At 54.7% G+C, this 12358-nt stretch overlaps 1 protein-coding gene across 6 annotated transcripts in view; it reads left to right on the plus strand.

Annotated features, from left to right (window-relative positions):
• The window catches only part of ADARB1 (adenosine deaminase RNA specific B1), a 137177-nt gene that overhangs the window by 12055 nt on the left and 112764 nt on the right, over positions 1 to 12358 (plus strand). For 2 of the 6 annotated variants that reach the window (XM_014736437.3, XM_070252466.1), the window contains exon 1: positions 9530 to 9756. The exons of the other annotated variants lie outside the window; for them this stretch is intronic. The gene's annotated coding sequence lies outside the window, so the exon portion shown is untranslated. Of the gene's footprint in view, positions 1 to 9529; positions 9757 to 12358 lie in introns of those variants that run through there. 6 annotated transcript variants of the gene reach the window in all.

Consider the following 12358-nt stretch of genomic DNA (forward strand, 5'->3'; position numbering starts at 1 on the left):
GCATGTGTTTGACGCCAACGGTGCTGGTAGGAGCCAGCTCTGAGAGTTCGGGTGGCTTGCTCTTGAGGGCTGTCTGTGGTGTGCATTGAGCTGCTTGAATAGTATAAGCCTGTTTCCTCCGGGATGAGATGTCCCGGTCCTACAATTGAGCGCAGGCCATTAGGGTTTCCTGGGATGACAGCCCCGTGTGTGATATACGCTATTAGGTCCCGAACAGATGGACTCTTTCCCAGTATTGGATTTTTTCTCTCACTCATCAGAGGAGGAAATCAATGAAGCACTACTGGGCATGTTAAAACCACACTCAGCCTACAGAGCTACACGTGCACGATGCGTTGACCCAGCAGTTCCACTTCTAGGAATCCAGGCTGAGCATGCTCTCTGACACAATGAAGACACCTGTGGAAACAGCCCGGTTCTCCCTACAGGAGATCTCCGAAGGGAGATCTCCTGTTGTTAAACATCTTTCTTTCTCAGCCCTGGCTGCCTGCACCACAGAGCACTGGGTGGAGGAGCCAGTCTCCGTGAACTGATTGGCGGCAATTTCCAGAACATGCAGGGAGCGAGCAAGGCAGAGTGCCTGAGATCATCTAGCGTGCTGCCCTGCACGTGGGAAGGGGGGGTGTGGGAACACGTGCGCGCCTGCCCGTTCATGCAGAAGGGGGGCAGGAGGGTAAGCCAGAGCCGGGGAGACTGGCTGAGGGGGTGGGGCGGGAAGGACGGGGAGGGGACGGGGCTGCAGGGATGGGCGCCGGGTTCTGAGCAGACCCCTCTGGACAGCCCCGCTCGGGGAACCACAGCAATATTTCACAGACCCCAGAATGAAAAGTGAACGTCACCCAGGATGTGGGCTGGAACACAAACAGAAACAAACCTCAGTGTAGGACAGAACAGTGAAGAGCCACAGCAGCGGCGGGGGTGGGGAGCAGTCTTTGCCTGAGTTGAGAAAACAGCGTGTGGACTAGTTCTGTGAGACGGGGGACACGAAGGACAGCACCCAGTGCTCCACTGTAGTGGTGCGTCTGTTTCTCGCGGGTCAGTTAGCGGTGTGAACCTGCTCTGTGCGTACATGAGGACTGAACAGATGATAAGTGTGGCGTGGATCCTGAGCGCCAGGAAGAAGAGACAGTGAGGAGCAGAGGAGGGCTAAGGGCCCCTCTGGGTTGGGTTGACCCAGGTGTCAATGTGAACCGGGGTTTTAATATGTGTCCATATGGATAGATAGGTACGGAGGTAAACAGAGAGGTATGCAGATGCATGGGTTGGTGTGCTCACGTACACATCTCCCAGCTCTGTGCCCTGGGAAGGCCCAGCAACAGTGAGCACACCCAGAGAGCATCCTCCTGGGACAGCTGGTGGAGCGGAGAACGAGGACATGCTCAGAAACCATGGGGCCTGTGGAAAGGACATGGGGGCCAAGCTGAAGGAGGAAAGGTGGCCAGAGCTGGATGGACCTCAGCAGGGAAATAAATAATGATAATGTTGCTTTATAATCCACAGAATAAAATAAGTAGCCATCACTCCATCCTGATATAGACAAGGAATGGAGTACATAAGTAGATAAATGGGGGAGAAGGGACAGCTCTTCCAGACAGAATCCCGGTTGATTAGTGTGGAAGGAATGAGGAAATGGCAGATCCCCGTGAGGCAGACACCACGGTAGTAATTATTGTAGGCGAGACCGGGGACTGGAGCTAGCATTAGTGGGCGAAAGTTTGAGGAGAAACAGGATATTTGCCTAGTCTCAAAGTATCTCTTCCCCAAGTTATTTATTTATCAGAAAGGGAAAAATAGTAACTTTAGAGTGGAGGAAGACAGCAGACACTGCCTCACCCAGGTGGCCTGTGATAAGACGGTCGCCATCACAGACTCCTGATGCCACATGGCACGTCATCTCTCAGGGCTCCTCGCTACAGACTCCTGGTCGCAGGGGGATGATGAGGAGACAGCAGACAATGACAGCTGACTAGTGCTCTCCAAGCGTCCAGATCCTGCAAGACAAGGACGGATGGAGGGACGGTCTCGGCTTTGCGGAGCTAAAGAAACACGACAGCGAAATGCAGCATGAGTTCCGGATGGGACCCTGGAACAGAAGGGATGTTAGTGGGAAAACTGGCAAAATTCACATATGGTGTGTAGTTGAGCTAATAGAATTGTGCCTGTGTTAATTTCCTAATTTTGATAATTGTTCAGTGATTCTGTAAGATGTGGACATTAGGAGAAGCTGGGTGAAGGATATATGGGAACTCTGTGCTGTTTTTCAACTTTCCTGTAAGTCTAAAATGTCAAAATAGAGAGTTGAAAAAGACAGCACCTGACAAGGTAGCTGGGAGCTGAGGGTGAGGATGGGGAGCCCGCGGCCTCGGTCTCCCCATCTGTCTGAGCTTTTGTTGACCCTGCCTCTGAAGAGGATTGAGCTGTCTTCAGTGGGAGATCCTTTCGTGCCTTCTTGCTGGACATTCCGGCTACCCTGGGCCCCGGTGAGGAGCGGTGGGGACCCGCGGCGGGGAGGGCACAGTTCTGTGAAAGGGGGCCTGTTCCAGGGGAAGAGGCTGTGCCCAGGAGGCGGTCAGGGCCCCGGCTGGCTGGATACCAGAGGCGCCACACTGGGGACCTCGCACGTGCCTACTCGTGTTCTCCTTAGTCTTTTTATTTTATTTTACTTTTTTCTAAAGAGAAATTTTAAATTTTCCTGTATTCAGGTTTATCGGCCTTTTCCCATGTGACTTTTGGGCTTGAGTCCTGTTAAGAACGTTTTCCCTGCCTCAAGAGTTACTCTTCTGTAACTTCTGGCAGTTCTATGTTCTGTTTTCCACATTTAGCTCATTAATCCACGTGAAGTCTGTCTTTACGCACTTGAGGTCGGCATCTCATATTTATTCCGCTGGGTCACCAGTCACCTCTGTCATTGAATAGTCTGCTCTCTGCCTGGTGTCAGAAACGCCAATTTTATCATCGACCGAGTGCTTTCTCGGTTGCATTTCTGATTGCCTGTGGCTGCTGCGTAGGACGCTGTCGAGGCTGCGTGTTGGTTACGAGCACAGCAGTCATTGGGGCCTCGTGTTTTCTAGGTGGAGGTCGCAGTGTGCAGACCGTCCCTCTTCCTCTTTGATCTCTGTGTTTCCCCGAGTTGTGGGCCAGAACTTCCGCGTGGTCCGTGCACTCCTGCTCTGGTTCAGTGCCGGCACCGCTCACGTTTCCTACCAGGTGTGGTTCCCTGTGGTTGTGTTGTGCGCACCCTTATCTAACTAAGCAAGTCACCTGCCTCCTTTGCTGAGCGTTTTTAATAAACTTCGTCGTGTGCTGCAGTGGCCCTTCAGTGCGTGCTTTTCCTGCGTCTGTTGAGCAGATCGCATGGCTTTCCCTCTGCTCTGTTAACGTAGTGAATGTCATCCGGAGATCTCCTGATGTTAAACATCTTTCTTTCTCAGGGAAAACCTTACTTTTCTCTTAACACACTGAAACTTAAGTGTGCTATTTACTACTTTCTCTCTCTTGAAAACAAGTCCCTCCTCTCTCTCCTCAGAGCCCAGCTTTTCTCTTTTTTCCTCCCAAAGCCGCAGTGCATAGTTGCATATCCTAGTTGGAGGTCCTTCCTTTTCTTCTATGTGGAATGTGCCTGAGCATGGCTTGATGAGCGGTGTGTAGGTCTGCGCCCAGGATCCGACCCAGCAAACCCCCCGGCCGCCAAAGCGGAGCGTGTGAACTTAACCAGCACGCCACCAGGCTCGCCCTGCTTTTCTCTGCTTTTGAGATACAGTTTACATACTGTAAGGTATACGCAGTGATGTGCTGATAAGTGTTTAAGAACTGGCTTTCTTGGGGAGGGGAGTGTAAAAAGCCCTGATTTGTAGCATTTGCCAATTTCTGTGGCATAAATATTCTCACCATTGCCTAGTTCATGCTACCAGTGAGCTGTCAGCTGGTTCACAAAATTCCTGAAAATGTACCATTCCTCTCTCATGAGCTGGTACGAGCTGGCACTGGTCACCACTGGAACCTGGTGTGCAGCCTGGTGACCTGTGTGCACTCACGTGGCCATCTCTGATGTCCATGCCTGGGCTGCCTCGTGCCTGTCCAAGTGAGCACTCCCCTCCTCCCCAGGGTGACAGTAGTCTGACCTCAGTCCCCGTTGTGTCCTTGCTCCTGGCTTGAAGGCTTATTTATTTTTCAAGTCATTCTTGTTTTCTGTGCATTTACATTCTGCATTTCCCCCCTAAAAAATACCTCAGCCACCTCCTTTTTAGAGAGTGAGATAGAGGGCCGGTAGTGATTTTTATTGACGAATGGAGCATCTGACCCGTGATTACCATTGTGGCACGAACTCTATTAGAGGAACAAGGCAGGTTCTGTGATGGAACTTTTTAAAAGCTGAGGAGTTGCTAGCATCTTATATTTGTGTAGATCTTCATCTTTCTTAGTATAAATTAAGCCTGTTTTCATTCATGTATTTATGCATTCACTTGATAAGTGCTTTTTAGCGCCTGTGGTGTGTCAGGCACTGTGGACGCCAGAGGTCTAGCAGTGGATGGAATGACTCAGTCCCTTCCTGCCTGGAGCACAGGTTCTGATCTGTCTTTCAGTTGTGTATTTTTTCAATTTGACTGTCCTTGCCAATTTTCTTCTTACTGAGACATCCACTTGTCTTTGCTCCTGGTATTATCTTAAATCAACCCTAAATTAATCCAATTTCTTCTACAGCTTCAATTTTGAAATTTCCTGCTTCGGTACTGGTCGATGTTTAGCTTAACTACTTATATAGTTATTTCTGCTTTTACTAAATTCTTACAAAGAAAAGGCAAAGGAATTGAATCTAGTGGTTTTTACATCAGGAAAGGTTAATGTTTTGAAAGGGCTGTGACAGTAGAGCAGTTGGAGACGTTGGGGGCAGCGACAGCCCTGTGATATGTGGGCTGTCATCTGGGGAGAGCCGTGGACGAGCCTGCAGTCTTCTGCTGCAGTCCTGGCTGTCGGCAGGGTTTATTCACCAGTGTGGCCCCTGTCCAGCTCCTGAGGGCCTTAGGGTATGTGGGGCTGTGCCTTTTGGCAGCTTGCTGGCTCCGAGGGGTGGTGGGAGCCTGGTCCCCGAGCACCCACAGCATTGCTACGCATTTGCTGCATGCTTCGGGATCAGCTGGCGTGGAGGAGGTGGGCGCTCAGGTCCATTCTCCTGTGGCCACGGTCCAGGGGGAGTGGCGGGTCTCCTGAGGGAGGAGGAGCGGGAGGACCATGGTCCTGTCTGGCCATTGTGGTGGGTGGGCTAGGAAACGTGCATGCAGGCTGGTGGACCTCAGACAGCCCCCTGCTCGTCTTCCTGCAGGTCTGACTCGGATTCTGCTTTTTCAATCCTTTGCAAAATTAATTTGTCTTTCCTTTAAAAGTCAGTATTTTATTTTGATAGGAGAAAATAGTTCTATTTATTTATTCAGACAATTTAAGAGACCTTAGAGATCAACTTTCTTCATCCGTCCGGGAGGGTGTTGGGGAACAGAAGTGTGAATAGTCTGGGTGGCTCTTGGCTCTCGGCCCTCCAGCATCCCATCTGCAGAGAGGGATCTTCTGGAAGGACAGGTCACTCTGCTGCTGGGCCTGGTTCTCAGCTGTGATCCAAAGCCAGCAACAGCTTCCCTTTGCTTACCCCGATCCTGCTCGACACCTTTCTCCACCTGCCGGCCTCTCTGTCGAGGATGGAGAGAAACCTCACTCAGGCCCTTCTGTTTGTCAGGTGACTGTGTCTCTCTCTGACCTCTCAGGAATGAATGATGGAGCGGGCCCTCCTTACTCCTTTGACCACATTGTAGCTGGCTGAAGAGAGAGATTTAAAAAACGGACATCAAAGAAGACAGTTTTCATGGGAATACATATTCTCTGTTTTTTTTGTTACACCTTGGAACCTCATCTTTGGAAGTAAGGGTTATGGGGATCAAGTCTTAATCTGAGAGGTGACTCCTCATAGATTACTTTTAAAGGTTAGGATCAGACTTCAGGAGCCCTCGTTAAAAGTAATTTTTCCATTGTTGTGTTCCTATTGGATTTAAAAAAAAAAAGGATATATCTTCTTTCTCTGTACTTAAGTTTTTAAGTCAGACTGATACTAATGGTATGACAAAATAGGAAAGACATCTTCCTATAGATATTAAAATAATGGACAAATTAGGGATTGTCCCGAAACACAGAGCAGATGAGGTGGAGGAAGTCTGTGAACTCTTAGGAGCTTAAATGTAGCTCTTGACCTGAATAATTATTTTAAAAAGTGTTCTAATAAGTACACCCTCCCAGTCCTATAAAACAGGATTAACTCATTCTCACGAGTGTTTGTATTTTTTACTTCTTTCTGTTGAAGATAGATCCTAAGGACACCAGAACTAGCGTCACATCTCATTTTCTGAGGCTGAGGAGGAAATCTTCATCCCGTTTTCTAGGGCTGACAAGGTGCGCCGTTACAAGCTGTGGAAGCCCGTTTGCTGAGTCTCACGTTCCCGCCCCCACCGTCCCCCATATGTACACAGCAGGCACAATGAAAACCAGGAAATCGAGGCTCTGAGTTGAGCTACGTCTCAGGGAAGGAAGCAGTGCGGCCACTGCCACACTGCGGGGGCCGCACGCCCACCTTCATGGGGCTCGGGCCACCCAGGAACCTGGCTTGGGCCACGGCTAGGGGGGCACTGAGGTGCTGAGCGGCTGCTGGGCTCCTCCTGGCTCTCCGCAGCACTTCCGAAGCGGCTCTGAGCCTCTGGTGGGAGAGTGTGGCTGGGACTGGAGCTGGAGCTGGGCTGCAGGAGCCCTGTGGCGGTTCCAGGCCCCGTGCACCAGCTCTGGCTCTTGCAGGTCTGCTGTCCACTGCCCTTGGCAGCTTTCCAGAAGCCCCCCTCGGACATCCCTGGCGACCGGAAGAGAGAGGCGGGCCCCTGTGGGTGCTGAGCCCTCAGAGCCACGCTTCTGGTGTTTCTGGCGTTTCCCTGCTGCCTCTTGCATTTTCCTCTGCAGTTCTGGAGCTGGGTCTGTCCTGCGTGCGAGGGTTCAGGGTGTTCTTGATCCGTGGCTGGAGTCTGTTCTTGTGCGTAACAGCGGTGTCTGGGAGAACCTTGACTCACATCCTTCACTGCACTCTTCTCTTGGGAAGAGGCCCTCGTAGGTGGGGCCTGGAGGAGGTACAGGCTGGATCTGGGGGTGTGGTGGGACGGGTCTGCTGCAGCCCCAAGGACTCGGATGGGGCAAGGAAGCCCAGGGGGAGGCTGCTGCCTCGCAAGGCCTCCTGGATTTTAAAATTACAGTCCAGGACTTGATTGCTGTGTGTCCTCCTGGCTCTAGTTGTGGGCATATGTCTCTTATTTGCCCTGTTACAGGCACCTTAGCATTGGGCTTCGTGTCCCTGCATAGCCGCAGCTCTGTGGGCGCCCAGAAAATGCTTGATAAAATCGAATTCAGTAACTTCCCGAAGGGGGCATTCATTTTTACTGGTGATTTGTTAGTCATCTTCTCAACTCGTGACTCATCTGGTTATTTGTATGGCTCTACATGATTGTAACCTGTTTATTCCTAGAATTTCTAGAGGTGGTTTCTTGATGTTAATTAATGGAAAATGTTCTCTTTCATAAGATGGGTTTCCGGTGATTTTGTGTTTAAAAAGTGAGGGTCTTTTGAGAAATAAATCACATCAAATGATTTGTTGAGAAACCTCCAGAAGCATTTTGAATATAGGGATTTGGGGGAAAATGTGTTTTTGATGTTTTGGCCCCACCACCATCAGGCCCACGCATTGCTGCCTGGGTGTTGGTGCAGTCGCCTGTCGGGACACGCCCTCTGTGCACAGAGGAGCAGCACCCCGGTGCTCCTGTCTGTTCACGTCTCGGCTCCCCATCTGTGGGCCCTGTCTCCGCCCTGTGCCCATGGGAACTCACGGGGCCCTCGGGATGCCCTCCTGGTGGGCCGCCTGTTCACACTGCTCTGCTTGCCTCCCTCCCTCCCAGCTGGTCTCCTGAGTGTCCAGTGCATGTGGGGCTCTGGGACAGGCGCTGGGTGGGGAGAGGGTGAAAGCAGGTGAGAATGGACCTTGCTGTCCTGGAAGTGCCTGCTGGCACAGACCTGTGTGTATCAGTGATCACGTACACTCATGGAGAATGAGGACGCCCGGAGCTGACCCCGGACCTTGACCTAGGGTGGCAGCACGGTCCATGAGAAGGCGGGTGGTGCCCTGCAGTCTCCCAGCTTGGACTCCTGTCCCCACTGTCACCACCTCCTCAGCTGTTCTGGTCGGGTTTCGGCCCCACCGTCCCTCTGAAATGGCTCTTCCAGGTGACACTAGTGATCTGTCTTTGTCAAGGGCAGTGGCCACTGTCTTGTCCCCGTCTTGCTCAGCCCTGAGCAGCATCTGACAGAACTGAGCCTGCCAACCCGATTTCCGCCTCCTCCCCACCCCGCCTGCCTTCAGCCCGAGGGCCAGGCTCCAGCCCGCTCTGGGTGCCGATGCCTCTCAGCCGCTCCTCCTCAGCCCCAGCCCCTGCCCTCAGCTCTGGAGGTGTTGCAGGACGCGTCTGCCCGCAGCTGCATTCGCTGTCCCCCGCCATCCTGTGGCTGTCCCTGCCTCCTGGAGTGGCCTGCCGCCATTCTCATTCCTCCTGTCACCCTCTCTCCAGCGTCTCCGTGAGGCCTGCCAGCTCCTCCTCCCACACCTGTTTCCTCTTTTCCCTCTAGGACCCCACTCTAAGCCACGGAGCTCCTCATTGGCCTTTCTGGGTCCAGACTTGCTCCCGTGCAGCCTGCCTGCATATAGTCCCTGCGGGCGTCTTGCTAGGGGCACATCCCATCAGGCAGCCTCTGCTGGACCCCTTCCAGTGACTTCCCATCACAGGGGGCAGTGAGTTCCCCCTGGGAGAACGCTCACAGGCTACTCCCTGGCTGTTTCTCTCTGTTCTCCGTGTTCGCTGCTCTGTACTAACCCGGCCCCACCTCACGGCCCGAGCGTCTCTTCCTCCCGTGGGGATGGATGTCCTCCAGGTGTTCATAAGGCTGCCGCCTGCTCGTTGTTGAGCCATCAGCTCAAATGCCGTCTGCCTGGGGAGGCTGTCTCTCCCTGGGCTCCCCCCGTGTCGTTCTTGTCCACGTGCCCCTGTTCTGTGGGCACTCGAGATGGCCCTGTTTGTCTGTCTGCATGTGTGGTGTCTGTGCCTCTGCCCTGGCCCTGCTCACGGCGGCGGCTCCAGGTCTGTGGCGGGCCGTTCACAGTCCCTGTGCTCAGGCCTTCTCTGGGTCGGGCTGGTCTGGCAGCATGTAGCAGAGAACAGGCTGGTGTGGCTGTCACCTCCTTGGCCCCTTGCACCGAGAGGTGGGCGGTCTGGGGCCGGGGCTGTGGTGCTGCACCCTTTCGTCTCTGCACTCTGCTATGTCATCCTCGTGCTGGGCTCCTCGGGTCTCATGGTGGCTGTTCTGACTCCAGCAGAAAGGAGGGGAAGCAGGAAGGGGCGTTGTCTCCACCAGGAAGGCACTTCAGGAAACCCCAGCTTCCGTCTCCTGGGCCGGGGGAGTGTCCACACCGCCTCTGGTCCCCGGGACGCCTGGGGCAGAGTGTGTGCTCTGTGAGGCAGGGGTGAAATGGATTGTGGGCAGTGGCCAAGTCGGGCCCCCACGGCCATGTCAGCAGGAGCCCTGGTGCCTGGCTGCTGCAGGCTTTGACAGTGTTGGGGTTCTGTGTTTAGCACCCATTTCTTACCGTCTCAAGCTCTGGACCAGTTGGGAGTGAACACACCCCTCAGACAGGTGAGTGGAGACCAGATGCGCGCTCTGTGTTATGTAAGACCATTGGAGAATGGAGTGTCTGTGGCCAGGTGGGCTTGCTCATCTTTTATCTCAGGTTAGACAGCTTTACCCACCTGGTGACCAGCATGGCTGGGGACAAGTGCGGGGTGCCCTCAGCTGGGACAAGCCCCTTCCATTCAGTGACCTGAGTACACGGTGCTGTGGGTGGGCCCAGTGTGCGCCAAGGGTGAGGAGCGAGCAGAGGCTGGAGAGGCAGGCCAGGCCTTCCTCCAGATGCATCAGTAACTGACCCAAGCCCCCTCTGAAGGGAAGAGTGAATGAGCTGGATTCTCTCCAGGGCACGAGAGGAGCAGGAATGTGTGCCCCCCTCACCTTCCCACCACCCCTGGTGGGTTTTGCTGTATCTCTTGGAGGACCTCAGGAGCAGGGCAGTCTAAGGGCTGGGCTGCATCAGGAATGCGGGCCCGCCCATCTCTGCCCTGGGGGTGGCTGCCACGGCATCCTCACCAACCCCCCCCAGAGGCAGTGGAGCGCTGGCCCTCCGTGCACGGCCCCCGGGAGTTCCTTCTGGTGAGCCAGCCTCCGGAAAGAACTGCAGATGTAGTCACCCACTTCCTTGCAGCCTCTTTCATGGCTTCTGACGTCGATTACGCTGGAGAGAAACCCCACCCAGGGTCATACCCAGAGCAGACCGTGAGAGCTGGGCAAGCCTGCGGAGGCCCGTCTGGGGTCTGGGAGGAGCCTCGCTCCTCCGTGGTGCTCCCACGTGGTGGTCTCTCCACGTTCCCCTCTTTCCCCAGAGTTCTTGGCAGCGAGCTAGCTGTGGGTAGGGGTTTCCCCACCTTCTCAGCAGTGCCTGGGGGTCAGGAAGAGTGGGGTGCGGGCCCCTTCACCCCTTACGGAGTATTTTCCACTGGGAGGTGCTCACAATACCTTCTTTTGTTGACTGAGAACAAAAGAGCAACGCTTTGCTGGGAGAGCTAGGGCGAACTTCTGAGCTTGGCTAGCGGTCTAGTATGCAGATGGGGGAGCCAGAGAAGGGCCTGTGGGCCCGGCAGGTAATTGAGTCCCATCCTGGGAATGGGACGGCCAGCGGGTGGGGGTCTGACCCCAGAGTTGTGGTTTGGAAGGTCCTCTGTGGTGCCCGCTGGAGAACAGGTGCGAGTGGGGGCGGGGAGTCCGCTGTCAGGCGAGCGGTGATGGGTTAGAGTAGGATCAGGGCGCATGCGTTTGGGGTGGTGCAGGGGTTTGGTGGGCGCAGCGGGATGGAAGGTGGAGCCTTTGCCCGGCGGAGCTTGCAGGGGACTGGCTTTGGTGGCAGGTGCACAGAGGCGGCGCAGACAGGCCTGCCTTGGACGTGCCGATGTGGACGTGTAGGCAGCTGGGCTGGTCACTCGCTTCGCTTTTCTGTCTCAGCTCCCTGTGGGGCCTGGGCCCCGGGCTGCCAGGTGGCGTGGCGCCCCTCCCTCTCCAGGATGGCATCTCACAGGCTCCAAAACTGAACATCCAAAACCGGCCATGTCCTTTTCCTGAATTCCCTACCCTTTTCCTCAAGGTGAATGTCACCAACACCCCCCCCGTTGCTAGAAACCTGGCAGTCCTCCTAGACCCCTCGCTGTCACATCGATCCCCAGCACAGTTTGGGCCTGCTGTCCCTGTGTCGATCCTCCGCCCAGGATGCTGCTTCTCCATGTGGCCTCCTGCCCAGCGGCCTCAGGCCACCACCGTCTCTCCTTTGGCTTTGACAGGAGCCTCCTAACTGGGCCCTGATCTCCCCTAGTGATCTCAGTGCCCCCCACACAGCGGCCAGAGCTCATTGTCTTACCCCTGGGCTTGGTGGCCTACTTTTGTGTCTGCAGTAAAGCTGTAACTTACTTCTTAGCCACCAACGCCCTGGCTGACCTGGCTGCCACCTGTCTCCAGTCTCCCTCTGTCCCTCTGTCCCTGTCTGCCCCAGGCCCACTGCCTCCTCCCTCTGACCACTCTCCCCTTGTCAGCCCCAGGCCCACTGCCTCCTCCCTCTGACCACTCTGTCCCTGTCTGCCCCAGGCGCACTGCCTCCTCCCTCTGACCACTCTCCTGTCTGCTTGGGTCCAGCCCCGCCCTCAGCTCTGACACGTGCTTCTCTTGTTCCCACCTCTTGGCCTTCCCTCTGCTGCTCTCCATCAGGTGACTGCCCTGTCTCTGTGATGGTCCTGACCTGCCTGTCTGTGGAGGTGTCCTCCAGTTTTCATTTGAGAGGCAGCTGAGGGACATGATTTGTCTGGTTTCCAGAACCAGACTGTTGGGTTTGAGTCATCCTGACCCTGCCTCTTACGAGCTGTGTGAACTTGATGTGTTATTTAACCTTCTGGGCCTCAGTTTCCCCATCTGAAAAATAAGGATGCTGATATCCTACTACCATGAGACTGAATGATGATGGGAAGCGTCTGTGACAACGTCTGTGGACAGCAAGTGCTGGGTGAGAGCTGGCCTGGCGCCTGGCAGGGCTCGTCAAGGGGCGTGCTCAGGAAGGCAGGGGCTGGTCCCCTTGCCTTGCAAGTGGAGGCACAGCTAGGGGATTCTCAGTATTTCAGGCTGATGGGCCAGACGGGGCGTCTTC

This window comes from Equus caballus, chromosome 26, assembly GCF_041296265.1.
Source record: "Equus caballus isolate H_3958 breed thoroughbred chromosome 26, TB-T2T, whole genome shotgun sequence".
In the NCBI taxonomy this organism is placed as follows: domain Eukaryota; kingdom Metazoa; phylum Chordata; class Mammalia; order Perissodactyla; family Equidae; genus Equus; species Equus caballus.